We start from the raw sequence: 26,730 nt of genomic DNA, 5'->3' as shown, positions 1-26,730 counted from the left end.
TCTTAAAAAGCTATGCCTTCTTCTAAAATACTTCTATGACACACACACACATGCACACACATGCATACACATGCATATACATGCATACATGCATGCATGCATGCATGCATACATACATATTGCTCCTCGAAGCACGAAGCTGAAAGCTGAAGATGATGAATGGGACTTCGTCGAAATGTCGCCAAGACACTTCCAATTTTACGCGGGAGAAAACCCAAAAAACCAAAGACCTACGTACAAACACCCGCGAAAACCTCAGAAAACAAATACATATATATTGTATATATACTGTATGTGTGTGTGTGTGTATGTGTTTGTGTGTATGCGTGTGTGTGTGTTAGCAAAATTAAAAGAAATTTTGTTAGTGTTATAAAAGACAACACACACACACACACATACATACATACATACATATATATATTTGCAAACCACCATTCCTTAATTAAAAGGGGAAAGAAAGTATATGTATCACACAAACTCACACACACACTTCCTTTTCCTTTTAATTATTTTTTTGCTTTTTCAGAAACAATGTTCACGTCTTCTGATATGTTCTTTATGTTTGCAATCGCTCCTTTCGAACTCAAATTTTGCTTGCTCTGCAATTGCTATTAAAAAAAGTATGACACCAAGTTCCTTCTCAAACTGGGTGCTCCAAATCATTTTAGTCTCACAGTGAGCTTCATGTCTGGGTTTTCCCATTATGCAGCAACACATTTGCTACACAACATGCACGGCTTTGGAATCGCCAGCTAGTCTCATGAGTTCAAAGGCCAATTAAGTCATCATGTCCTGGGAAGAGTTGAAGGAAGCTTCAATCTGCTTGTGTTTTCATGAGCGAGCAGTCCTAGGCTTGCACATGTAATGTTGGATCATATTTACAATACCGTCTAAACATTGTCAATGGACAAGCAATGGAGAAATAGTACAGAAACAGATGGCAATGTCTGCCGCTTTGGGATAGAATTTAGGCACATATTAGCCATCTGCCTGCACAGCATTTTCAGAAACTTAGCATTTAGGAAAGTTTATGGCACCAAAGCTTATGAGCAATAAGAGAGAGATTATGGAATTCTTGCATTCAATCAAACACTTTTTAAACAATGTATCAGGAACTCAGCGAACACAAGGAAGAAACACAACCCCCTATTGTTTTCTCCTTCAAGACATCCTGTCCCTGATAGTTTGAATCATCCTTCTTCCTCTTTTTTTTTCCTGAAGCACAAAATATGCAAACTGCTCTTTTACGGCACTCAGTGGTTTTCACGGGGTGTTGTGCAAAACTGCATACAAGTTAATGGAGCTCGAAGTGTTCACTGATGCCGGGATACCTGTTGTTTCATTTCCCCACTATATTTTAATAGATTTTGCATTCTTTTTTTTCCTCATCTCTTTCATAAAGATTAAAAACATTTGCCGGAGACGAACCAGCTAGCCCGAAACCACCCAAAGAAAGACCTAGTTGTTAAGCTAATGGACTAGAACTGAAAAGCTCTAGATTCAAGAACACCCTCATTTTTCAAAATTGTCTAGGTGGAGATTAGGACAGTTATTTTCTCTTTCAACTCCACTGGTGATAAAATGAGGAGAGATCCCTGGTAGGCCACATTTAACTCTGAGAGGAGACTATAACACAGTGGTTCTCAACCTTTTTAATGCCGCGACCCCCAACAGGTCGTAAGTCAAGGACTACTCAACCAGTCATAAGTCAAGGACTACTCAACTGGTGCAGCACCATTTGCAGAATGGGACTTTTGGCGGGCTCAGCAGGGCAGAGACAGCCTGGACAATTCCTATTGGCTTTTGAAAGCCAATAGAATTAGACTCTATTCAAGAGAGTCTATTTTATTGGCTTTCAAAAGCCAATAGAATAAAAGGGAGTAGCACAGCTAAGGAAAAGGGGGGAAAATGGTGGACTGCGTTGTTTGGCGACCCCCGTGAAATGGTCGTTCAACCCCAAATGGGGTCCTGACCCACAGGTTGAGAATCACTGCTGTAACAGATAACTATAACAGAAAGCAAGAAAAAAAAACCAATAGCTATAGAGTAAAAGACTCAAAAATTGTTTTTCTGGATCATATTAAACATTCTGAGTTGGATCCAGACTAGTTTACTGAAACTAGTAGAAACAGTACTGAAGTCACAATACTTCAGCTTAAGGTAAAGTAGCCATGGTGGAGCAGTGGTTAAAATGTGGCATTGAAGGCTATCTCTGCCTTCCACTGCCAGGAGCTCGATCCTAATCAGCTCAAGGTTGACTCAGTGCTTCCAAGGTCAGCAAAATGAGGATCCAGATTGTTGGAGGAAATACGCTGACTCTGTAAACTGCTTAGTGAGTGCTGTAAAACACTAAGTATATAAGTCTAAGTGCTTATAGGAAGGAAATATTGAGCTGAGAAAGAAGAATGAATTAAACCTAATATCCACATACTTCAGAAGCTAATGTCCCATAGTTGGTGAAGAAACTGAAGCTGAAAAGAAGTTGGATATTTCAGCAAGACAATGTCCTGAAATGAACCTCCAAATCTACCACAAAAAATACTTCCAGGAAAGAAAGAAAACAATTTTAAAACAACCTTCACAACCTTAAATATTATTGAAAACCAGTTGTGACTTCTCAATCATGCAGTTTACACAGAGAGCTAAGCTAGAAGAGGGGAGAGGGTGCAATGCAGTCAGTGGCTAAAGATGCTGAGCGTATCAACTGGAAAGCTTGGCAGCCTAGATTCGAAACCCAAGCACTATGTGACCTCCAATTACTTGCCCAGCTCCTGCCCATCTAGCATTTTGAAAGCATGCAAATGCAAGTAGATAAATAGGTACTAGGTAAAAGCGTTCTGTGTGCCTCAGCATGTAGTCATGACAACGGTAGAGTCTTCAGACAATGCTGGCTTCCTTGCCTAAGAAACAGAGATGAGCACCACCCCCAAAGTTGGACATGACTGGACAGGGGAAACCTTTACCTTTATAGCAATAGCAATAGCACTTAAGCTTATATACCATTTCACAGTGCTTTATAACCCTCTCTAAGTGATTTACAGAGTCAGCATATTTCCTCCAACAATCTGGGTCCTCATTTTACCCACCTCGGAAGGATGGAAGACTGAGTCAACCTTGAGCCAGTCAGGATCAAACTCCTGGCAGTGGAAGGCAGAATTAGCCTTCAATACTGCATTCTAACCACTGTGCGATCACGACTGCTCTACTTTAAGGTGAGAAGAATTTAGCAAGGAAGAGGAGGAAAATATTCAAATTAAATAACAGAGGGGCTCTTTACAGGTTACAAGAACCATTTTGAAGTTTTATTTCTACCAAAGGAAGTGTTATAAAGTACTGATTGAAAGGGTGTCCAAATTTTTGCCCTGTCATATTCCCTCTTCCTTTATTTTGAACTTGTAAACAAGCCACAGCTATATAGTATGCATTCGGATTGGCTGAAAGACATTGTGTTTAATTTTGTTCCATGCAGAGACGGTGTCAGTCTTTGTTTACTTGGGGATTTACTGAAACATACTACCTGACCATAGGTGAGTAAATGTCCCCATAAACTGCAACATCAAAGACCATTTATGTTCACCTTCTTCAGTCAAAATCTGTGGGGAAGGGAGATTAAAAAGTCTGAAAAGTGCATAAGGAACTAAAATTTTCATTAAAAAAAAACCAGCAGTTTTTCTTTGCCCCCTCCCCTATAAAATATTTTCTGCTTAGAAATTTTACATTTTTAAAAAACGGCACTAGAGAATGAAAGCAGGATGAGCCACGTTTTTTCAGTTTTTGGACATGTTCAATTAAGAATTGGCTACATAGTGAAATGTTTATAAAGATTCTGTACTATTTGCTATGACAAGGTTTTTCAAAATGGGTTCTATGAAAATTGATGGGATTCTGTGAAAGGCTAAGAGCAAAAGAGAAAAAAACTACTTTTAAAGTAGCCAATGTTTTGTCACTCAAGCTTTGCCTCTTGACCATAGAGTTCCAGTTTTTTTTTTTTTTTTTTATAACAAACAGATTGCATGGCCTGAAAAAAAAAGTTTGTGCTAGGGATATTGCATATAAAACAACATAGTTTTCAACAGCTTTCAATAGCTTTCAACAGCAAATAAAACATAACCCTTTAGACTAGAATGCTGTTGTGCTAAAAAAAAATACCTGATTTGGTCTAGTGGTTAAGGCACCAGCCTAGAAACCAGGAGATGGTGAGTTCTAATCCTGCCTTGTCTTAGGCATAAAAGCCAGCTGGGTGACCTTGGGCTAGTAGTCACAATCTCTAAGCTATGTTATGTGGAATACAGGAGAAAAGAGGAGCATTAGGTATGCTCAATGCCTTAAGTTAGGGGGTGATAAAAATAAAATAAATTAAGGCACCATCCATATTTCTGGGGGAAGGTTGTTCCAGAAGATTTGGGGGAGAAGGAAACCATGACAGAGAAGGCACGTTTCCTTAGTCCCATGAGATGGCAACATTTAATACATTTCTTGTCTCACCTACTTATAAGGAGAAAGGTCTCCTGCTTCTTTGTGGCCTATTAATATGTTATGCACAGAACATTTGCTCTGGCAGCTAAGAAAACAGAATGAAAAAGAAGACAACTCTGCATTAGAATATATCTCCAGAAAGTCCAGCCATGTAAAACAAGCCTCAGAGGCCAATGTGGTTAAGTGGAAACATAAATAACCATATTGGTAATAACTAGAAAGCTTTTTAACAGCATAAGCAATCTGGTAAGGAGGAAAATGGAAAGCTCCATGAAGCTAAGTAATAGAAAAGAAAGAGATGGTTATTTTCATTACCTACCAGGAACTTTAGGGAGTGACTTGATCGGTGTGCTAAATAAAAGGTAAGGGGAAAAAAAATACCCTAATGTAAATGAGACTGGGGACAGACGGTGATTTCTTTTGATAAATGTGCCATAAAACCTGCATTCAGATGCTTTAGGTCACAGTCCTGAATATGTTTGCTAGGGAATAAATTCCACTGCACATAATGAGGCTTGATCTGAGTTAGTAAGGAATGGGGGAACACTTGAATCAGTCTCCTTTTTTATGTAAACATGGGGGTTTAGATTTCCAAACCTTTCTATATACTGTATAAATGTGCATCTATATATAGCAATAGCACTTAGATTTATATACCGCTTCACGGTGCTTTACAGCCTTCTCTAAAAGGTTTACAGAATCAGCGTATTGCCCCCAACAATCTGGGTCCTCCTTTTACCAGCCTCGGAAGGATGAAAGGCTGAGACAACCTTGAGCCGGTGGGAATCGAACTGCCAAACTTCAGGCAGCTAGCAGTCAGCAGAATTAGCCTGCAGCACTGCATTCTAACCACTGCACCAGCACGGCTCAGAGTTATAGATACACAGAAACACAAACACACAAACACACAGAGAAAGATATGTCAAGATTCAGTTGCAGTTGACATCAATAACAACAACCCCTAACATGCCTTTGTGCACAAAAAATACCAACAGATGTGGAAATTTGCCCCTAACTACATTATATTTGGTCAAAATTCTTACGAACATTTTGTATGTATGCAAAAACATCACCTTGGCTGAAAAAGCTGCTCAGTTGTGGTTGCAAGTTGAGGATTATCTGTATTAGTATTATTGAAGGGCTAATTCATGGGTGTCCAACCTTCTGGTTTGCCTAGGCTGCTCTAAGTGAAGAGGAATTGTTTTGCGTGGCATGTAAAATGTATAATATAAGACTGAAGGATGAACCCACAAAGATGAGCTTGTCGGTTGGTTTCCAAACGTTTCCTTAGTAGGCTAGATAACATCTTCAGTGGAGTTTAGGGGATGTCTGTGTCAGTGCTTTTCTGTTTATAAGGGCTTCAGGTGTGGGAGTGTCAAGTGAGGGTCTTGTGTTGGGTTTTGAGACGGATCAGGCATGAGTCATCAGAGAGAGGCTTGTGACGGGTGTTGTGATGGGGAGGTTACTTCAGGTCAGGGAAGTGGGAAGTGAACTGCTGGGGGAGCTTGCGTGGGATGGTTGAGGGTCACTGCTGCCTCTGGTTGGCTGTGTGGTTGATTTTGATTTGGGGGTACATAGGCTAGTTATAGGTCGATGCGTCTGTTGATGGAATTGTTTGTGGAGTGCTAGGCTTTGATGAACTCACAAGCATGGCGGGTGGTAGTGTGGCCAATGTTTTTTTTGTTGCTCCAATCAAACTGATGCTACTTGGCGTCAGTGTGGGTAGTGATTAAGGTTTTGGGATCATGGCTCTTGACTGCCAGCCAATATTCGTGGATCCTGGTTTTTAATTGATATAATGTTTGTCCCATGTAGAATTGGTTGCAATTGTTACAGTTGATTTTGTAGATCACATTGTTTTTTTCACCATTCTATATCTTGTCCTTGGTTCTGGATAATTCCTGGCAGAATGTGGCTGTGGGTTTGTGGATTATTGCTATTCCTAGGGGCTGGAGAATTCTGACTGTCATTTCCAACACCTCTTTTATATATGGTAGGGTTAGTTATGTATAATATAGTTAAGGTACATCAATAACGAACTGCCTTTATTTCTTTTATTTTTATATATATACAATCTTGTGGGACCACATTGTGTCTAGGGCCACAATGCAGGTTGGACATGTTGGGACTAACTAGTGGCATAGCAATCTGACAATAAATTATCTGGAACAATTTAATGAGGGGAGGACCTCCCCCCCCAAAAAATGTAGTCAATTTTGATTGAAAAATTCCCATTTAAAACACCTGGCTGGAAAGGCCCAGTTAAAATTAGCCATCTAACCAGACTTCAGTTGGAAACCTTTAATCAATGTATGTCAAAGAGGCAAAGTGGGTCTTGCAGGAGAAGATTTAAAAAACAAAAACCAGCAGCTTCTGAATAGTAAACCTCTGATATTGTTGGACACCTAAAAGAATGTCCACAGGACTAGAGCATGGGAGTTAAAAAAGTAAAAAAAAAGAAGTTATGATTGTTTGATTGATGCTTCACCCACTTTAATGTGCATCATATGTGTCACATAGGCTTAAAAGGAATGGGGTTTTGATAAAAAAAAAAAGTCACAGTCATCATCATCTTGACTTTTTCACTACCACCCCTTCTTAGTGGACGTCCCTTTTAGATATCCAACAAGGTCAGAGGTTTACTTTTCAGAAAATGCTGGGTTTTGGTTTTTTTTTTTAAATCTTCCCCTACAAGTCTCACACTTTGCCTAGTGGGTGACCATCAATTAAACATTTTCAATTGAAGTCTTTTAACTTCACTTTTAACCTGAGTGTTTGTAGCTGCTTGACTGCAGTTGCATTGTCTTCTTTATTTTCTTTCTTCTTGCTAGTTTTATTTATGCATTCACTTCTCGGCTAATCAGAACACCGGGACAAGCTAAACCTGGATTTTCTGGTTCATCTGGAGCTTAGGCCTACCGTAGACCTTTTGAGCTGGACTGGGTCAGTACAACTATGGTAAGAAGAGAGTGGGGTTCTCCCTCTACTTAAGCTTTAGTCAGCAGTCTGAACTGCAGCATTTGGGATCAGCTAACATTTCAAAACACTTTCCAATCTATTCTCTCAGTGAATGTTATAAGCCGGCATGCAAAATCAATTGCTCTATTATCATCTCCCCCTTTGGAATAGGAAGCAGTGGCATAGGGCAGAGCCAAAGCATTAGTGGCTTTGCTGAAGGCTCAAGAGTAGCAATAAAATTGAAAGTATAACTGGACTAGAAAATTTCTAGGAAAAGGCATGACTGAGGAGCCAACGAACGCAACTTGTTATGAATCAGAATGGGGCAAGCCTCAATCTGTCTCGACATGCCCTGTGTTCTCTTGTGGTGCTAATTTTCTAGGTAATGAACTGTATAAGAACCAGTTTGGTGCTAGTGGCGGCGTTGGTTATTTTCAAAGGCACTGTACCTGCCTTAAAATGCTCAGAGGACAGCTACGTTTGCAATCAGAACTTCAAGCTGGCCCAGTTAATTCCCCTCCGCCAGCTTCAGTTCAGTGCAGGACGTATTGCCTGCCTCAGTGCCTCATCATTTGCGAAACCATGCTTGGTTGCTCCTCTGATTAGCAAAGATGGGAGGACTACGTGAGAGAGTGGTTAGGTGCACTTGCTTTGTGCAAAATGCAAATGAAGGCTGCTTTTATCCCCCATGTTAAAAAAAAGAGGATTTAAAATGATTGCAAGCTATAATTCCTATAATTTAGCATCTGGTGCTTTTTTTTTTAAAGCAGAGCTTTGTATATTAATATGGAGAAGAGTCAAAACTACTTACCTCATATTGTGCTCATTTTTGTCAAGTGTCAAAACAGTGTTTGTGTTGGCTCAATTGCGCTTCTTCCTAGCACCATTGTACTCCATTTGGGGGGCCCTCCTCTCTTTCACTCGCTGTTTAATTCTGTTAGTTGTAATCTAGTGGGAAAGCCATCAACAATCTAACAACACTTTATCAGCTCAGCTGAGACCGCAGAAGGTATTGCAAAGCAAATTGTGTGGGTTTCCATGCAGACAATAAAAGGATAGTAGCAGCTGATGGGTCTCATACATTTCTAAATGAATTTGAAATAATGCAAATGGTAAGTGAGACGATAATGTTGTTGTTGCCCTTTGTTAGCCTGTGCAAAAATGGGATGGTTTCAAATCAGCTATCATCAGGAAGTGGGGATTAGGGCTGGGCACAGCCTCAGAAAGAGTTGGTGAAATAGATGTAGCAGCATGCTCTGAAGCAAGGAATCGTATCAGGAAATTGTGAAAGACCTTGAATATCTGATAGCTTTTTTGTGGTTCTATAATTGTTACAACCATGTATAATGACACAACTTAATATCCATATGTTACTGGTATGAAGTAGGGGTTGAATAGTGTGGGCTGTCTGGTATTGGCATAACTAGCTGGCCTGTGGAATGTTCTTGCTACCAGGGTTTTTTTTAACTTTGCTTTTAGCATTCAGATTCCCAGTTCTCAACTTAAGTCTCTCCAGCCATAACAGTCAACTTGACACTTGCTTGTGCTTAGTGAATATCACATTTCTGCATAGAACTTAGAGTACAGCTCCATTTTCAGCAGCCTAAGTATAAGCTCAGGGCTGACCAGTTGGGTACTTCTGTTAATTAATGACAGGCAAGCCACAACCATGAAAGAACCAAATCCTGAGTGACGAGAGGGCCTCATAGGATAGCTAGATTTGTCACAATGATCTGATGCAGCAAATATACACCATCTCTGAAGAGTAGAAAATCAACATGAGGCATGGTGGCTCAGTGGCTTAAAGATGCTGGAGAAGGTCTATGGTCCAGCTGTTTGAGTTCTAGCGCTGTGTGACGGGGTGAGTTCCCGTTGCTTACCTTGGTTTCTGCCAACCTAGCAGTTCAAAAGTATGTTATATGCAAGTAGATAAACAGGTACAACTTTGGTGAGGAAAAAAATGGTGCTTCACGCGGAAGTACTAATCCAACTAGTGTCGGACCTGCCCAAATGAGATGCCCCAACGTAATGCAACATCGTGGAGAGAAAAAGCCTGAGTTGACACTGCAGAACACTGTTAGCTATTCTGAGTGCGGAACTAGTTCACCCCCTGCAGTGTACTTCTGGATAGCAATAGCACTGAGATGTATATACCACTTCACAGTGCTTTACAGCCCTCTCTAAGTGGTTTACAGAGTCAGCATATTTCCCCCAACAATCTGGATCCTCATTTTACCGACCATGGAAGGATGTGAGGCTGAGTCAATCTTGAGCCAGGGAGAACCGAACTGCCAAACTGCAAGCAGCCTGGAGTCAGCAGAGGTCGCCTGCAGCACTGCATTCTAACTACTATGCCACCACGGCTCAGAGTTATAGATACACAGAAACACAAACACACACACAGAGAGAAAGATATGTCAAGATTCAGTTGCAGTTTACAACTGCAGGGCGCAGTTGAATAGCATGTGAGTGTGAAGCAAATGGACTAACAGTCTTAGACAGCCAAACAACTATTCTATATTAACACTACAGTCTCCTGGCTAACGTACCATTGTCATAAGCTACATAAATAAAAACAATGGCTATTTTTCTGAGTCCTGCCCAGAAGTGGCTAAGTTACTGTGCCCTGCTCCTCTCTGCTATTCCACTGAAAACATTGATAAATGAAAAGGCCTCTGCATGATCCAATGTGGTCATCAATGTGACAATAGCAGGACCACATACTGCAAGGCAAACTATGTCTCTTTTGTACCCACATGTGATGCCACCATGTACAAAAGAGGCGGTCCTTGCATCCTGAAATTGAGTTGCTGCTTTTGTTCTCTGTACCTCATATCCCTTTGCATTATATTCTCAGAATGCCCTCCATTGTAACCTATAGATGAATCTTCTTTTTTGTTTTTTAGTTGAATCATGAAACAACTCAAATCAAATTGGTTTGCACATAATCTCAGACCATGAATTTGATTTGAATCCTTCCATTTTCAGCTTGAACTGAATGAGGCCTGATTCCAGTTTGAAAAGAATCAGGGCCAGTTCACCTGGGACTGGAAGAAAAGAATTATAACACTGCCTGAAACGTATTTGGAATAATAAGTTTTTGTGGCTTAGAAGATAAATTTTGGCTGACCACAACCTGAAGATAATAATTATGATTCTGAAGATAATATTGTCAATGTGAGATTAAATTAGGAATGTCAGCCCCATAAATTTCAAAACTGGCCATCAATGCAAAAGTTCTGAAGATCTCCCTGTAGATACTTAAACAATTATTCCAATGCATTACAAATGGATTGTATTATATATATAACATCGCATAACTGATGTTTCCTCTAAGGACTCTGTTACATAGAAGACCATTCCCTCTGGATGCAGCCCTTTCTTGGTAAGTTAGTTATGAATGAGTTGAAAGCTAGTATTTTTCCACAGGCAAACCATGAGTGCGACAAGATGGAGGAAAGGGGGCAGAGGAAAATCAATCACAATGTTGGTCAATGGCTTAGGAAAGAACCCAAACAGAAAGATTCCCTCTCTTGTCTATTGGTGGCACAGTGCTTAGAATGCAATATTGCAGGCTAATTCTGCCCATAGCCTGGAGTTTGATCTTGACAGGGCTCAGGTTTGACTCAGCCTTTCATCTTTCCAGGGTTAATAAAATAAGGACTCAGATTGTCGGAGGCAATATGCAAATAATGATGATATTATAAACTACCCAGAAGGTGCTGTAAAGTACTATGGGGTGATATGTAAGACTAAGTGCTATTGCTATTCCAAAGGACTGATATCAGTTAGCCACTGTTTGTAGCTACTTGCAGTGCAGGAAGTTTTGGAAAATGAAACTGTCCAGATCACCATCTAAGTGTTCTGCCATTTCTCCCCGCTCTCTGTTATTTCCTCTCTTGAGCAATGAATTGAAGAAGCTTGCAATCAATTAGAATCTCAGTTTATGGTGCAGCATTTGCAAGTACCAGCAAATTTTCAAGGAAAGCTCAGCTGCTGTGAGACTCACCACATGTCTTTAGGAAGCAAAACAACCACCATACAACTGGGATGAGAAAACAGATTTTAACTAAATATAACAAGCGCTCTGATGGGATACAAATAAAGCTTCATCTAATCCAGTACTTTGTCAACAATGGTTACAGGGTCTGCAAAAGGGCCAGGAAACCAGACCCATTTGTAATTAATCCATTTTCCCCCCACCAGATTAATTATTGGACAGGCTGTGGATGTCCAGGTAAATAATTTAGTTTTGCTGGGATTGATTATAGGTCAGACTGTAGAAGTGAGAGCAAATATTTGACTATCACTATAGCCTGTCTTTACAAGGAGATTAGGCAACACGTATAGGTTATCTAATTTTGTCTTCCCAATATATTATTATTAACCTGAGAGACTGTTACATGCTTAATGATCTTCAATAAGCTTCATGGTAGAAAAGGAAGTGGATCAAAGTGCTAATAATGAAACTCAATGGCTGTATCAATCCAACCATCCAAACAAGAAAAGTATCTTATCACAAGATAAGATGGCTCCCATTACCAAGAAAACTTTATACCTGGGAATGAATACAGTTTTGGGCCGACTGGTATTTTCATTTGGGGGAAACTCCATGATGATTATAAGGATCCACAATAATTCTCATCAGGAAAATCAAATAACCTCAAACGAAGTCCTCTGGAGATTTTTTTTTTTTTTTTTAGTGATTCAGCATCTTATCAGATATTATTGTCCCACTGATCTATCCTGGAAACCACAAGAGGACCCACCTTTGAGAAGGAGAATATATTTGAGTCCTCCTCTAAAATCTGTCACGTGACATCCTAACAATGAAATGTGAATTTTACTGTGACTTAGTGAGGTTTTCTTTCTAGCAAAGGCTAAAAAGAGCTTTTTATGCCTCTGCATTAAAAGAGAAGAGATATTTCAGGGAACACGCACTTTATTCCTGCCCAACCATCTAAGTAAGTCAGAAATTCAATTGCACATAGGTTCTTCTCTCTACTAATATAGCCAAAGTGGATTTTCACATAATTGTGAAGCTTTTATCGATGGATGATCAGTGGTGGGAAAGATTTGATTGACAATATCTCCCAAATGCCCGTGATGCAAGTAGCAGCATTCAGACTCTAAAATGTTTCTTCATTAAGCAAAGGATCAAAGCCCACTAAACTGTCCTAAATATAAACAGATTAACACAATTTTTTTTTAGTAGATCAAGACAAGTAACCAGATTAGCCTGAAAGCTTTAATAATTATTCTGTTCAGGCTAGGATTTCAGCTCAGTGCAAGGAAAAAGCAGAGTGAGAAAGCAATGGCATAAAGATCACATTATCTACTAGATCTGAGCAAACCTTCAATGTTGTGGTTTGCTTTGATGAAGGTTCAAGAGAAATACTCCCTTGGAGTTGTATTATAAACCACCACAGCCAAATCATTTTTCAGAGCCATGCAACCATGTCACTTCATTAACTCTGCTTTGCAAAATTTTCATGAGCATGGCAGATGAAGGTCCACTCCAGCTCACTCAGCAAGTTTTTGCCAAACTCTGAAAAGGGTGGGTGACTTGTCACCTCAGGTATAGCTCGCTAAACTTTGATAAGCCATGCTACAGGACACGTTCCCTGCCTTCTCTAGCATACCCTCACCAAAGCCCTCATAGAAACATAATTTTCAACAACCTGGCATGGTATGCACATCCCACAATTGCACCAACTTTCAGCACCTTTGCGCCAACTTTCAGCTTTTTTTATGAAGCACCGAGGTTTAGACGTGTGTGATTATACTTCAGTGACTTCTACACAAATACACATGAATTTTAAGTTATCAAACCTTCACAAAGCAAATGAACTATATTTTGATGTTCATTAAAGGTGTGTAAAATAGCATGTCTCTAACTTCAGGGAGGTTCCAAATCTGCCGGTGATATTTTTACCTCAGGATTCTCTACTTCAGTGAAACCTTGAAATGGGCTGATATGTTTTAATGGTTATGATTACAATGATGAAATCAATGGAAGCTTTGGACATACATGGGGAAGCCCTATTTGCTGGTTAGAGGAGAGCGGCACTGATGTTTGAAGGTGACAGCCAGCTGGCTCAATTGCTTTCTCAAAACCTGATGTACTGCCTTCTGTTTGCTCATTTGGATATTCAAAATACCACAGGCAGTCCTCGACCTATGACCACAATTGAGCCCAAAATGTCTGTTGTTAAGTGAAATATTTTTAAGTGAGTTTTGGCCCATTTTACAATCTTTCTTGCCACAGTTATTAAGCGAACCTCTGCTGTTGTTTAGTAACCCGGTTGTTAAGTGAATCTGGCTTCCCCATTGACTTTGCTTGTCAGAAAGTTGCAAAAGGTGATTACATGACCCTGGGACACTGCAGCCGTCATAAATATGAGGCAGTTGAGAAGCATCTGAATTTTGATCATGTGACCATGGGGGATGCTGCAATGGTTGTAAGTGTGAAAAATGATCATAAGTCACTTTAAGTCGAGGATTGCCTTTATATACATTTTGTGTTAGATGTTAAGTTTGTTCCCTTATTCAGATGAAAGGAGAAAAGTTTTATTAAGTTCCCTGCCCATCTGCAACAACATTATGCTCTCCCCTCCCCCCCAACCCTAAACCTAACACACACACACACACACACACACAATTCCTGGGAATATATTTAGCTGTCTGGAGTGAATTCCAAGAGGAAGAAAGGAAGAGATGGGAAATTTCTGTTCTATGAACATGGATCATTTCCATGGACATCTTTTTCATTTACTCAGCAGTAAGTTTTAAATTTAAGTCGTTGTATTCTATAGTCAATATCAGCATAAAATGACATTTATAATTGCTCCCTCAATCACAACTTTAGATGGTTAATATTCATGCAAAACTGCCTGCCTAATAATAATTTTGGTTCTTTGCTACTATAGTATTTTAGCATTACAACTAGGAAGAATTGGAAGCTAGTTCTGACATCATGGGACTAATTTATTTCCCTATGCTTCATCTTTTTTTCTTCCTTTAGGGATGTACCTGTAATTTTGCTCTGCTGAATTTCCAATGTTTTACAGTTCCGAATTATCTCAACTTGTTTCCTGCAGCAGAATGAAAAAAAAAAAAAGAGGCCCACTCCATTTTTAATGCCAACTTTTTATTCAAGGACCTGTGGTTCAACAGATTACTTCAATTCTTAGCTCTTTGCAGTTATTTTCACTTGTGCTTGCAGGTAAATAAATAAATACCTCTACACCTGGATGAAGATGTCATCTTCAGATTATTCTGTATATCCACATATGTGCATACATAGCAAATTCAAAATGTGTCAGATGTTCACCTGAGCATCTAAACACCAGGGAAGCATAGGAGAGAAAGACAAGATTATGACTAAAATTGGGTCTGTTTGGCTTTATCAATGTGTGGAAATCCATCAGTAATATATAACATATCACATAAAACATAACATATAACATATAACACATAGCCTATAACCTATAATATATAATATAAATGGTATACCACATTTATGGTAAGTAGCATATTCCAACTTCTGAATTAACATTAGAACAAAGATAAGAGTTGCAATAAATGGTTGCTATGGATCAGACATGTCAAACACAAGGCCCGGGGGCCAGATGCAGCCCGCAAAGTGGTTTCATGTGGTCCGCGAAGCCATCCTGGAAACAGTGAGGGAACAGCCCCCGCTGCCTTGGCCCTGGCCCAGGCCAGCCGGGAGCCAATTTACAATTTTGTAGTGGACGTCTATACTGAAATGCATTCAGTCTTAGCTCCACAAGGCCATCTAGAAACAGTGAGGAACCAGCCCCTGCTGTGTCGGCCCCGCCCCCTGGGTGCATCCTGGAGAGGTATCATCCTTTGTGAGGAATGAAGAAATGGACCATGCCTTGGCGCTTGCCCCGGTCCCATCCCCTTCTGCCAGAGACGCTCAGATCTGTCCCACTCCTGCCCAGGCCCCCACAGGCATCCTTGACATGAATGATGTAGAGCTGGCCATGGCCACCCAGTAGGCCACACCCACTCCATCTATGCCCACCCAGTAGGCCACACCCACCCAGCCCCCCGAGGGCAACTGCAATGCTGATGCGGCCCTCAATGAAATTGAGTTTGTCACCCCTGCAATGGATGATCCCATTTATGCTAGCCTTGCTGATTTTTTTTTTGTACTCTTTCAAGGCATTCTGTTCTTTCTCACAATAGTCAATATTCCATGATCTCCAAATTGGGGGTAATTTCTTCCAGAATGACAGCTCTTTGAAATGATATTTCTCACTTATTCAGAGATGGTGCTGTTTTTAGTTACATGAGAATTAGTTCTCAGATTTGTTGTTAATATACCTACATTTAACATATACACATAGGGATAATGTGCACATAATATATTAATATTGTTAGTACTGGAGCGCATAATACCAGAAATGTCATAGGAAGGAAAAATCACAAAAGTGCATCTCACTTATTTTGACTACGCCATGCGAGGGAATTCACTGGAGAAAGCAATTATGTTAGGAAGAGTTAGCAGTAAACGAAAAGCAGGCTGCCAAAGAACACGATGACTGAACACCATCAAGTACAGAAAAACTTAAGTAGTGCAAGATCGGGAGACGTGGAGAGACCTGGCCCATAGAATTGCCAAGAGCTGGACACAAGTGAATGGATAACATCATCACCATTACTGCTAACTTGTAAGTTTTAATTTTTAGCCCTTTTTTAATCTGTGTTTTTGTTCAGGTGTTTATATTGTTTTGTTATGCTACTGCAAGCCGCCCAGGATCACTTGGGTGAGATGGGTGGTATAGAAATTTAATAAATAAATATACAGGGAAAAAATATACACATATTATCTGAATACCTAGAGACAGGGAATTCAGGACAGACCAAAGTATGGAATGAGGAGGCAATGGAAGGAAGTGTTTGTGTGTATGTGTGTGTGTGTGTATACATACACACACATACATACACACATTTCCTTCCATTGCCTCCTTGTTCCATACTTTGGTGTGTGTGTGTGTGTGTGTGTGTGTTTGTTTGTATGTACATATATACATACATACATACATACATACATACACATATATACATATATGCATACATACTGCAATTTTCCCTGGGAAAAAAAAGAAAAGAAAATTCCAACACTTAGAGAACAAATTCCAATGTCCCTTCTTTACAAAATATAACTTCTGGTTGCATTTTATTTAGGGGAAAAGAGAGGTTACTAAGAGGGACCATGAACGATAAGACCTAAAGGTAAAGGTTTCTCCTCCCTGTCTAATTGTGTCTGATTCTAGGGGACAGTGCTCATCTCTGTTTCTTAGCTGAGGGAGCTGGCATTGTCCAAAAATATGTCCCTGGTCATGTGGCCAGCATGACTATATGCTAAGATGCACAGAACACTGTAACCTTCTCACCAAAATGGTACCTATTTATCTAGTTGAATTGCCTGCTGGAGCATGAACAGGAGCTCACCCCATCGTGCGGCACTTGCATCTCAAACTTGAGCTGTCAGCTTTCCAGCTGACAAGCTCAGCATCTTTAACCGCTGACTTACAAAAAGTACCCAGGGAGGGTGAGATATTGAAAGCTCTTCCTAACCTCATAATATGAGCACTTGGAGTCATTCTATATAGTCATTTGGCAAAAGGTTTGAATAGATGGAAGAAAACCAATCTGCATAACAGCTATGGCTGGTGCTGAGTTTTACGAGCTTTCAGTGTCAGCTTAAGATGTGACCGTTCATCCACAGTTTTGGTTAAAAGCATGCTGCTCTGCCTTCTGTTCTACGATGCCCTGTACAAGAATAGTTTTAACTGTGTTAAATATTTTAAATATAGTAGTAAATGTTGCTATTGTTATTATTAGTTGTAAAATTTGCTTCTGACTTATTGCTTAAGTTAATTATAATTTGACCATATAATACTTTAATTATAATTAAGCTGTTTAATTTTTTTATGTTTTAAAGAATGAATATGCAATGAACTGAGGGAAGAGAAAAGTATATGTAGAGAAGTAAAAGAGACAGATTCTCCCAGCTGACCCATTTGACTTCCATGCAGGCAAGAAAATGAAATTGAAATCTTTCCTTACTATCTTGTCAGTCACCTGCATGGAATTTCTGATCATCTGTGGCTATCAGATAAATGATTGTACAAAGCTATAGATCCGGGGTATCCAACCTTGACTATTTTAAGATTTATGGATTCAAATCCCAGAATTCACCAACTATGGCTGGCTGAGGAATTCTGGGAGCTGAAGACCACAAGTGTTAAAATTGCCAAGGTTGGGCACCCCTGCTATAACTCCTCATTCAGAAAAGTTACGTGTGTGGTCTCTATGAGCTGAAGATGATTTGAGGCCACATCATCAATAAAAAAAAACAGAGTTAGGACTTTTGTTGATATATTCATAAATGCGAGTTTTCATTTCACTTGTCATCCTCTTGTGAGGTAGAATGCCCCTTGTAAACTAAATCATTGTGTTGTTGTTACATTTTTCTGTGCCATTTCAAAATATTTCTTCCTTTAATGAGAACTTAATTTAGCATGGGTTATATTTTCATCCACCTGGAAATAATTATCTCTTTCTGGTTTTAGTGGTCTGAGCAACACCCACACCTCTTAAAATGTGTAGTAGTCTCTAATATTAATCCGTTAAAAAATAAATGCAACATGGGGCTCACTGGAGCTGTCAGGCTGCCATGTATCGGTGGAAAACTCACTCATAACAAAGAAAAGTGCCTTGGAGCTTTAAATCAACAGCAAAAACACAACAGTTCACCAAAGAATCTATTGCTGTTTGCAAACCTGCCATAAATTCTTAATACTAACTGAAAATATCATGGCAGACTTTGGATACCTTGTCTCAGTCAAATAAATTTTCCAGTCCTTAAGTGCTCTTATTTTCCAAAATGCCTCTCTATAGTGTAAGTTCTGTCTTTCTGTTGAACTTTATATAAAGTGATTTACCTATAATTGGATACTTCAGCCCAATTCCCATTCCTCTGTTCGATTAAGAATAACTTTTTCCTTACAGCAACTAAATCTATTGGGATAAACTTCTTACCTTCCCACTTTGGAGCTTGGGGCTATCTTTGGATTTTACAGGATTTATATATATTTGTATCTGCTGTTTTTATATCTTTGCTTTTTTTTAACTCTTCGAATATCATTGTGTAGTGAATGGGTTGTTAAGAATCAACATGGTAAGCCTATTGGAGCATAATGGAGTTATTTTCATGTTATTTATGTGAATCAAGAAGAAAAATATATTGCTGCTTTTGATCACATGATGGAGTAGGAGACTATTTGATGAACTGTTAGCATCAATGGGAATTTTCCAGTAATTTAGAGGGCTATTTTCAAATAATATAGCAGTAGTTTTATTGTATTACATTGTCCCTAAGTCCACTAGAAGCAGACAACAGCAATCACAAAAAAAGTTTGAAATAATCAATGTTATAATCATTATCTAACTGCAGCATTTCCATAATTTAGACTGGTATCAGATACTGCAATCAAAATGAATAGTTCTTCCCATTTCAAAAAAAGCCCTAAAAAAGAAGAATTCAAGGGTCTTTTCAAACTTAATGGAGGAGAATATTTGTAACTCAGGGCTGAAATGAGGAGTCCTTAGTAATTTCAGAAAGCACCAAGGACCCCTATTTTAAAAATATGTTTGGAGATCAGAATCCAATCATACTTACCAGGAGTTGATTCCAAAGAGAAGGAACTAGATGAGAGAAGGATCTAAAACAATGTTCCTCGATCTCAACAACTTTTAAGACCAATTCCCAGAATCTAGCATATGAGAAAGGTGAGAAAAAGTAAGCGATCCTAATTGCATGATTGAGCCAGCTGAAGTGCCATTTAAATTAAATTAAATTAAATTAAATTAAATTAAATTAAATTAAATTAGCCATGTGAATTACAATTAAACTTGCTGGATATTCAGATGTAGAAAATATTTGTGATTCCCTCGATTCAAGGTTTCAGAGATGGGTTTGTAACATTCTTCTGCTGTCATCCCCTTTGACAGTCTGATGTAACTCTTCTTAGAAGTTCTATTTAAAGGTATAAAACAATGGTCCGGTGGATCTGCGCGTGCGATGGCGGCTACTTTGTAGCTGTCCTCCTGGGAAAGTGTTAGAACCGCTATGAACAGTAGACATCAACTGTTCTGCGGTTCAAAACCTCCCTCCCGGGCAAAGGGAGGGAGGAGAGTATCATCTGAATAGTGGTAGAGCCTCTTATGCACCCCCAAGGTTTTCTTTTGGGGGGTGAAAAGAGTGCTCCCACGGAGTTCGGATTGTCTCCGCTTCCCAGCTGTTTTTGTCTCTAGGGACAAAACAAGCTGCTGCAACCACCTCCGCGATTAAAGTGATTTGGTGAGTTTTTTTAAAAGCGGACAGAGCTGAGTAGAGGATTTTCCTTTTTCTGATCTTATTTGGATTTTAAATTTAAAGATTTACTTTTATTCCCTCTTTTTGTTTTCTTCTTTTGTTGAAAGGGAAAGTAAAAATGGCGATCGGTAGGCTTTTCAGTGTTTTTTTTTTTAAATGACTGGAACAGAATGGAACGGATTTGATTATTTATAATGATTTTTTGATGTTGGGTTTGGATTTTAGGAGGATTATTTTCCCTTTCTGTTTAACTTTTTTTATTTTTTGAAGGATTTTTTTGTTTTTTGTACTTTTTTAAAAAAAAAATAACGGAACGGATTTTTTCTATTTAATTATTTTTTTCTCTTTCCTTTTCCTTCTTTTTCTTAACTTTTTTCTTTTTATTATAATGATCTCCTTTTGAAGGAGTTTTTGATTTTTTGGAGTTAATCTCTCTTTTTTTTGCTTAATTTTTCTTTCCCTTCTTTTTTTGGGTAATTTTTAAGAAGGAGTAAAGATTTTCTAAGATGGCTCCAAAGCGTCCAGTAATTCCCACAGCTCCTAAGGTGGTTTCTTCTTCGGTGATCTCATCAGTGCAACAATCTAAATCAATAGCTTCACCCTCTCCTTTGGCACAGTTATTAACGGTAAAGGATTTGCAAGACATAATGGAAAATGCTATATCTCAAATCAGGGGAGAAGTAAAAGAGATTTTAGTGGAAAATAATAGGATTCTGAGGCAAGATATAGTTTTAGCTTTAAAAGGAGTTGCCTCTGTTCTTGAAAAGTTGAATTTTCATGTAGAAGAGGTTGAGACAAAGTGGAGCTGTTGGAGGGAAAATTTGAAGGCATGGAAAAAGAGATGGAAAATTTTCAAGATGAGATTCTTATGCTTCAATATAGACAAATGGAATATGCTTTAAGAATTAGAGGCTTGAGAGAGTCTCTGCAAGGAGATCTGAGAGAGATGGTTGCAAATGACTTTGCTGTGATTTTGGACAGAGAAAAAGAGGAAATATTTAGTGAAATTGAAAAAACATTTAGAGTTAATTCTGTGGTGGCAAAGCAAAGAAATCTGCCAAGAGATGTGGTAATTTATTTTGGGAAAAGATCCCTGCGCAATGAAATTATACAAGCTTTTTACAATAAGAGGTTTCAGATTGCTTCACGAGACGTTATAATTTTAAAGGAGATCCCATCTAAAATTTTAAGAAGAAGAAAGGAGTTTGCTTTTTTAGCAGATGAACTTAAAAAGAGGTGAATGTTTTTCAGATGGGATGTCCCGACTGGAATGGTGGTGAATTATCTGGGGACACGTTACAGACTTAATACTGTTTTCAAAGCAAAAGAGTTTTACACTTCGGTCCTGGGGGTATGTTCATCGCCACCTATTATGTCTAAAGCTTCGGAAGAGAAGAAGGCAGAATTGCAGTCTGAAGAGCCTATATTGATGAAAATTGGGAAATTTCAGACTGAGGGGCCTCAATAAGTCGAGATGAAGGAGCAGAGGATAACCCGTGTAACACATAAACGCAAAGAAAAGGAGCAACAGAAGAAGGAGGTTAAGGAAGCCTCACAAGTATTGGTTTCTGAGTCTGCGGGAGAAGCAAGATTTATAAACTTTTGGGAGCAACCTTTAAGGGCAGATTTCCAAGCACTTCTCTCGAGGTTTTTGGATAAGAGAGATTGATAAAGATTGTATAGATTGTTTTCAGGTTATTGATAGATTACAGTTTACTGTGGATGGAATTGGTTATTGGTAAAGAGGAGAGAAGATTATGGAGATCGAATGAAAATTTTAGATAAGAAGTTTATGTTTAGTAATTTAAGGAGTATTCAAAAGAGTATCTTGTTTTAATGGTATAACTAATGTTTATATGTTTATTTTTGTGTTTGATGATAAAGAAAGAGGGAGAGATTAGATTTTATATAATATAAGTATGATATTATGGAGATTGAATGAAAATTTTAGATAGGTAGTGCATGTTTAGATATCTAAGGAGTATTTAAAGGAATATTTTGCTTTAAATATGTATAAGGGAATTTCAATGTTATAAGTAATGTTTATATGTGTGTTTTTGAGGGTGTTTATAAAGAATGACGGATAAATTTTAAATAACATAAGTATGACATTAGAAAATGTTTAGAGTATTTTATAATGTGTCTAATGATTGTAATCATAATTTTTTTTGCTTTTTATATATTGATCTTAAAGTATTTTATAATTTGTTTAATTATTGTAATTAATTGTTTATGGTGTTTAAAATTTTTTCTTTTAAGTTTTAACTAAGCCTGTATTCAGCTCTGGGAAGGTTGGGGGAGGGTTGGGGTGGGTTGGGAGGGTTTTTTGGAGGAGAATCTCTTTTTTTGTAAAATTTTAAAAATTTTCAATTAAAAAAAAAGGTATAAAACAATGTAATTTCTCCTCTCCCCCCCTCAAGTTCCCAAATGCCTGAAATCTATCTATGGGCCTCAAATTAAAATCCTCTGCTTTAGAACTAATTTCTTTCTTGAGCCACACCTCAACAGATTACCATAGAAAAGAGATAGATCACCATTTGCAGGCCCCTGGGAGATCTAAAAAAAAGTTGTTATCCAAATGTAAGGCTTAATGTGAACCCACGTAAAAAAGTATTAAGGATTCAAATCATATTAACTGGAGAGTGGGCTTAGCAAATCGCTGTCACTTCGGGTTTGCAAAAAGTGCCGTAACATCTATAGGGTGTCTTCTAGTATCAGATAAGGGATGAACAAGCCATTTTTGCTCTCTGTAATATGTCTCAGAGTCCATAGCAAGAGATCATTAAGAATCTGGCCACAAGGTCCAACCTGAAGTGTGTGGCTTTTAATACAACTTATTCCCAAGTTCAAGAGGCTGAACCCCTGGCTTATTTCTACAGTATGACTACTTCCCTTCCCCCAAAGGTTTACGGCTAAATTTTTGGAATAACCAGAATGGTGAAGTGCATGCAAATCAGAATATTTTATAAGAAAAGAGGTTTATGGTGCTATATATAGCTTTTTAAATTATTATTATTACTTTTTAATAATGCTGCTGTTTGCATTTCTGTAGCTGTTGTCTTAAAACTTGAGTTCTGACAGCAAGTTTGAGATAACCCTTTCGTAAACTTTGGATCCCATTCTTTCATGCTATCCCTGCTCCTAAACTAAAGTGGTAAAGATACACTTAATTTATTCTAACAACAACCATAAAATTTGTTTGTTTGTTTGTTAGCATTTGTGAGAATATAAATGATCGATCCTGGAAGCCTGTACCCACCCCTTTCTCCTCCTTTTTTTTCCCCCCTTCTTAAGTCACTGAGACTGAAATCAGTTTCATTGTGCTAAATATATAGAGACATTTTCATATCACAATGTCCTTACACTAGTCTAGATACCCCTGCCTGTCTTACTGTCATTGGAGGATTGCAATATAATTACAAGCTGAGTTGCAGAAGGCTTCTTAGATTGGAAGACCAGAGAGCAGTTTTGGGATTCTGTTTCCATCTACCCACCATTGTAGATGGAAGGTAGATCAGACTAGGAAACCAATGGTATGTAGGTCAGTATTATTTTTATTATATTATTTTTATTGTAAATGTCATAAATGGTGAAAACAATGTTGTGCCACTCCCAAAAACAAAAAAAATCCCTTTCCAATTCTTTTGTGTGTACATCATGACATCAGGCACACGCAAGACACGCAAACAGAAAGGAGGGATAGATCTACTTGGGTGCACTGACATTCTGCTTCTCAGTCAGAAGGACAAAAGAAAATTTGCAGGTTGCAAAAAGTTAAGTGAGAATGTTGGACCACAAAAAAAATTGTATAGCTTGTAGACAGCCAGAACAATTGAGGGACCTCATTTTTAATGAACAAGGAAAGAGACATTAGCATTGCTTATAGTTTCTTGCTTCTCAACACGCTCACTAGATGTGAAATAAGTTACATAAAAGCAGAGCACATATCAACACACAAAGTAGGGAAGTGAATATTTTCATATCATATAGAACAGGAGTGAGGAACCTGTAGTTCTTCAATTGTTACCCAGCCGGTTCTCATGCCTACACAGCACTAGAACTCATGGTCTCCTGGTTTCTAGCCTGATTCTTTAACTATTAGACCAAACTGGCTCTTGTGTATATGAGAATGTATATGGTAGGAATATTATAAGGCATTTATAGATGAAAATGTCACAAACCAACATATAAGCATAGATGATTCAAGAAACAGTGAAATGTTTTAAATATCAACCTGTAAAAAAACAAAAAAAAAACAATGGCAGCCAGCCACAACACACGCCGACACACAAGATTGATGCTATTTCACTATAATATTCTGTCAAACTGTTACAAAATAATGTCAAGAGGGACACAACCCCTTTTCCTGTTGCAATCCCCACGCTTAAATTCATCATCGCCAAGCCTCAGCTAAATGTGCAAAAGGGAAAACCGAAATGGAGATATACGGGGCCCCTCGTGTAATCTGCAGTATAAGATATTAGCTTTATGAATTCTGTCCCTTGCATGTTTAAAGGAATTCCCACTGTGACCTTTATTCCATTAAACAGGGCAAGTATTACAGTCTGGAACAGGTGGTACATTAAGGTCTTTGATCATACCATAAACCACTTCTCAGTTGCATAAGAGACTATTGGAAATGTAATGAAGGCAAAATTCTCACTTACCAAATGGTGCTGTGTGCAGCAGAGCTAATTGGATGGTAATATAAAATATTGTAAAAACAAAGCAATGGTGCCATAGGGGGAACTGGTAATATCTTCCTAAGCCAAAAATGAAGGAATAAATGAAAAGGGCCAACTGCTAACCAGCCAAGTCCTGTAATATTTGGAGATGGGACTAGTCCCTATGATTCTTTGTTAAGAGCGGAGTGAACAATATAACAAGTCACAATCCACATACAACCCTTGAAATGTATTTTTTAAAAAAATATTACTGATTTTATGTGGCTGTCAAGCTGAATATTAACTGCATTAGTTCAAAACAGGGCAAAGAACAATATCGCAAAAAACGTAAACAGCAATCTGGTAAATACATTGTTAAGTAAAAGTTTTGATGTTCCTCCAAGCATAGTTTACTATATAAAAAATTGGCAGCCCTATGCACTTGAGTCAGCATCACCTGTTCAACTTAGCATTTTGATAAAAAGGATTGTGCTATATGCTGCCATCATATCCCACTGCAAGACAAATCCGTACATTCCATGAAAATTACATCACTTTATCAAAGATGTGATCATTTGTGTAAATTCAAAGGATCTACCCATAGCTGGGTGGTACCCTAAGTTGCCAATGGCAGATCTGCATCACCTGTTGTTCTATCCAGGCAGATTGTCCACAGGAAGGTCAAAGAAGCTAAGATGGCAGCCAGAACTGTACACTCAGCGCCTTGCTCTTTTTAAATCTGTCACATATCCTGCCTTTATATACAGGTAGTCCTCAACTTAAGACCACAGTTGTGCCCAAATTTCTGTTGCTAAGTGAGACATTTGGTAAGTGAGTTTTGCCCCATTTTATGACCTTTCTTACCACAGTTATTAACTGCATCACTGCCATTGTTAAGTTAGTAATGGTCATTAAATGAATCTGGCTTCCCCATCGACTTGGCTTGCTGGAAGATCACAAATGTGTGATCTTGGGACACTGCAACCATCCTAAATATCAGTCAGTTGCCTACCATTCTGAATTTTAATCACGTAACCATGGGGATGCTGCAGTGGTCATAAGCATGGAAAATTGTCATAAAAATAAAATTGTCATGGAACTTTTTTCAGTGCCATTGTAACTTTGAACGGTCACTAAATGAACTCTTGTAAGTCAAAAATTACCTGCATAATTTTTTGGCTTTCAATGTACTTTCCATGCTTTTTAAGTGACTTCTCTTGCTGGGTCATTGGTGGCTTCCTTTTTTTTTCATGCTGGTTTTTGACAGTGATAAAGATTTGATTGTTTGATTGACTGACTGACGTTTCATGCAGACATCTCTGGTTGAGGCATTACCTCGTCATCTTTCTCCTGAGTCTGTATCTTTCCATCCTGATGCCTGCTGGATGAAGATCCTTTGGCAGCACTAATACAGCACCATGCCAAAACCATTCCACTCATACTAAGCTGGAGTTAAACCTACCAACTTCAAATTAACATCCCGAGAGACAGGCTATTTTTATTGTTTATTCAGGAATCCAACCCGGTTGTGCCCTTTTCAGATGATTTCTGCCTCCCAAAAAATAACAGAAATTTGAATACAAAGATGCACGTTAGTTTACTTATCAATTATGAAGGTGCAAATACAATTGGAATAAACATTTGGAGGGAACACTTTTCTCATTTGCAGAAGTTGGAAACAGCCATAAGCAACAGAATGTCAGTGGATCAGTGCTCAAAACATTCCCCCAATAACATTTAGTATTTAAAACCAGCAACGAAAAGAGCTACTGAGCTCACAAACAAATTATAGAAATAAGAGAGATGCTGCAATAAAACCACTCACAATGTATTTCATTTATACATGGATCTACCATAAAGCAGATATGATAGCCCCAGAAACAAAAAATCCGATTGAAATAAAACACGTTGGATAACTTTATCCTTATTACACTACATTCTCATAATTTTATCAACGCTATAGACCAAATATGGTTTTAGTTATGGGCAGCTTCGGGGGGGGGGGGGCGGCACCAGGACATTGAGAACTTGGGCTGAAACACAAAACAGCTTCTGGGGGAGAAGAAACTCAATTAGCGGCTTGAGCAATCTGCCTTCTCTTCAAAGGTTTATAGATAAGTTACTTTGGGCTTGTACGGCCATTAGTTTGAGGTTCCTTCGTTTCAAAAAAGAACAACAAAACGGTCTTGAACTTGAAATTGTCACTTCAATAACTTTATA

Source organism: Crotalus tigris, unplaced genomic scaffold (genome assembly GCF_016545835.1).
Source record: "Crotalus tigris isolate CLP2741 ecotype Arizona unplaced genomic scaffold, ASM1654583v1 scf7180000018101.4720394464:4744507, whole genome shotgun sequence".
Classification (NCBI taxonomy): Eukaryota; Metazoa; Chordata; class Lepidosauria; order Squamata; family Viperidae; genus Crotalus; species Crotalus tigris.
The sequence above is the reverse complement of the archived record's forward strand: the minus strand, read 5'-3'. Positions refer to the sequence as shown.